We start from the raw sequence: 3539 nt of genomic DNA, 5'->3' as shown, positions 1-3539 counted from the left end.
TAATTTTAGAAAAAACTTGATTGTATTGTATAACGAAAATTATGCAAACCAATTTCAAAAACGTTTTCAAACAAATTAAAAAATTCAAGAAGCTTTTGAAAATTACATAAAAATTTCAAACTTTTTACTTGGAAATATAAGCCAAATTTGGAGTATGGAGTTTAGTAGGTTAATAAATTTTAGTCCAACAAAGTGCAATTTTGAAGTGTGTCAAAAATCAATGCGAAGACTTCAAAATTGCAATTAGTTAGACTAAAATTCATTAACCTACAAAACTCCATACTAAAAAATTTTCTAAAATATCCCAGTAAAAAGTTTGAAATTTTTACGAAGATTTACAAAAACTTCTTGAATTTTCTAATTTGTTTGAAAATGTTTTTGAAAGTGGTTTACATAGTTTTCGTTATACAATAAAATCAAGTTTTTTCTAAAATTAATAAAATTAAATAAAAGAAACAAATAACCGATAAAATGTTGCAATAATTTTTGCTACTACTTTTGTGAACAAAACTATACATCCATTTATATATACATTTTGTACTTTCATTAGGAATCTCAACTAAACATCCCGTGGCATATTTGCAGCCGCATTCATATTGACATATTAAATATATGTCACGGGATGTATTCAGATTTCATTACAACTTAAAAGGAAATTAAATAGAAAAGTCAGTCAATTTCTTTATAAACTGAAAAGATAGGTTTTGCTATTGAAAGGCTGGCGTTAAAAAGCGTAAAGAGGCAAACATACAAATATGTATAAAAAAAAGGATATACAAAAACTTCTTACTTACATATATTTGTATGCCTGCCTTTTTTGGTAATTGTTTACTTTAGCTCGAAACTGACAAGACACGTCCAGAAATATTGGGAGAGGTGTTGGGTGACGGGTTTTGACCTCGGTATCAATAATCCAAAGGCGAAAATTAAACAGTTTGTTTCAGGCAATATATAATTTCAAAAACCGGTTTCAAATGTTCATGTGGCTATATTTTTGATGATTTTGTTGTACACACACACACCATTATGCAGAAATAATTTAGATCGCGTACCCGGCGTTGGATCAGGCTCTCGATTTTGGCTCAACTGGGGGTTATTTGTTTTTTTCTGAACACCTTTTGATAGAAGCAAAATGTTTTTTTTTCGCCTTCGTATTGATACCGAGGTCAAGGCCCGCCTTTTGATACCCCTCCCGACATTTTTGGACGTGTTTTAGTTGTTGTGAGCTAAAGTAAATAATTACCCATTTCTTTTCTGCTTTGTAGTGCCAGCCTTTTAGTTTAAAATTAAAATTATAAAAATGGCAATCAACCTACTGGCTGTCATACAAGTATTCCACAATCTCTGCTTCGTCGTTCTCCTCAATCTGAGCTTGCATGAAAATCTCAGTGCACCGTTGCATCACCACCGCCTGATTTTTCTTCTTCAAACTCGATATGACGGAGCACATCATGGAGCCAAATGCACTTATATCGGCACTGTAATACTCGCGGTGAGCTCTACGCGTACATACATCCCTAAAAGTTTGGACGGTCTCGATTATGGTAGCGTCCAATTCATCACGCAAAACTGCCGTTCGTTTTCGTCCGCGAGACGTTGATGGCTCAGACTGCGGTTGTGGCATCGGAGACGACTGAGATAAAGCAGGTGACAGCTGTGCTGGAGGAAGAGGAGGGTACTGTGTATTTATATATATCAGCTCAGGTAAAGTGGGAGTTGCAGGGCGTGACTCGCAAACGGTGGGTGTACTTTTGCCACCTTTAACACTTCTGTTTATGTTTTGAGAGCTCTGCCGCATTATGTTGTAATAGAAAATTTGTTCATAATCAAACATGTTAAGTAATTCCATTATACTTACGGTCGGGGTATAATATGGGCTCTTAAGAACTGAAGACTCTCTAAGAAAACCCACTGCCTTCCATCAGACGCGCCACTTCCTGAAGTGCTTTTACTGCTTCTTATCTGTTTATTAAAACGCTCTCGTAAATTCCCCCATCGTCTTACCGCCACTGCCACTATTGGGAATAATCATACCTATGTACGCATATATTATAAGATTATTCATTATTACTTACCATACACTCCTAAATTCTCTGCTATGTCCTTCCAAGCGGCACTTTTTTATTTGGGTCTTTAAAATCACGGTTTGCCTTGTCATAAAGGCATGGGAAATCGAGTACAAATTCAATTAATTTGCAGTCATCCATTATGATCTGCATAAACAATAAACCAAATTAGTTTGTCTTTCAAATAAACGAAACAATAGAATTTTTAATTACCAAAACAAAAAATCGGCAAACAAAAAAATTATATACAGATACACAAAATGACAAAAAAAATAGGCAAATGAACAATCAGCTGTGTGTGGATATGGCAGAAAACCAAAATTCAATTGGTTGGCTATGGTATGATTATGGCGTTATCGTTATGGTATGGCGCCATTAAGCTGGAGACATTGGTGCTTTATCGGTAACCGTATCGGTAACCTTTTAACAGCTGATTCGACCAACCTTATGAGAATCAATGCAATCGATTATTGGTGCCGCTAAGGTCGTAACCGTATCGTAGCCAACCAATTGGGTTTTGGTTTACCGTCGTAACGATAAACAGCTGATTACGTTAGAGATACGACTACAGCGATACGACAAACGGCACCAATGACTCCAGCTTTAATCGTTTACATTTATTTCCATAAGGTAGGTTCGATCAGCTGTTTTATCTGGTTATGGTTTTATGGTTATAAGTTACCATTAATCGGACCTTTACTCGATGTAAACTTTGAGATAGTCGCTACTTTTTTTTTGAGTGAGATTTATATAAATGTTTTCTATACATTTTCATGGGGTATTTGTGTTTATTTTTCCGACTGTATTTAATTAATTATTTAATTCTCTTTCCAAAAATCACGTTTGCATAAAGTGACAACACCGCATGGATAAATGGGAGGAAATTCAAAAAGTCCCTAATAAAAAAGAGTGGCGACTACCTCACAATTTACATCGAGTAAATGTCTAAAAATAACGAGTGACGGCTCTTATTATATTTATCCTCCTTGCCTTAATCAATTGGTTTCTGGTTTCTCGCCATATCAATAACCTAAAAATATTTGAGTTGGTGAATTTAATAACTTTTTGAAGATTTTATTCGTTGGTTTGGATACGTTATGACTAGGAGACTTATTTTTTGTCGCACATGTTTGTAATTTTTGCATTTTCTTTATTTTTATGAAATTTTCACGATTTTTAGGTTAAGGCACCATTAATCGATCACATTGGAGATGGTTATGGATATGGGTATGGTTACGACTATGGCGTTAGGGTTAAGGGAGTTTAATTGGCCTTTAAGGAATTTTAATTAACACTTTATTATATCCGGAAAAGTTCCATGTTGTTGTTGTTGTAATTGTAGCGATAAGGTTGCTCCCCGAAAGCTGGAGACATTGGTGCTTTATAGGTAACCGTATCGGTAACCTTATAACAGCTGATTCGACCAATCTTATGAGAATCAATGCAATCGATTATTGGTGCCGCTAAGGTCGT

General features: G+C 35.0%; 1 long non-coding RNA gene across 1 annotated transcript; it reads right to left on the bottom strand.

Moving 5' to 3' along the window:
• Window positions 1-393: 393 nt before the first annotated feature.
• LOC137246696 (uncharacterized) lies at window positions 394-2352 on the bottom strand. The gene is made up of 4 exons (XR_010951668.1): window positions 2280-2352; window positions 2076-2213; window positions 1859-2015; window positions 394-1789 (listed from the first exon to the last, which is right to left on the bottom strand). It is a non-coding gene; the product is annotated as an uncharacterized lncRNA (long non-coding RNA).
• Window positions 2353-3539: the final 1187 nt, after the last annotated feature.

This window comes from Eurosta solidaginis, chromosome 1, assembly GCF_040869045.1.
Source record: "Eurosta solidaginis isolate ZX-2024a chromosome 1, ASM4086904v1, whole genome shotgun sequence".
NCBI lineage: Eukaryota > Metazoa > Arthropoda > Insecta > Diptera > Tephritidae > Eurosta > Eurosta solidaginis.
The sequence above is the reverse complement of the archived record's forward strand: the minus strand, read 5'-3'. Positions and strand labels throughout refer to the sequence as shown.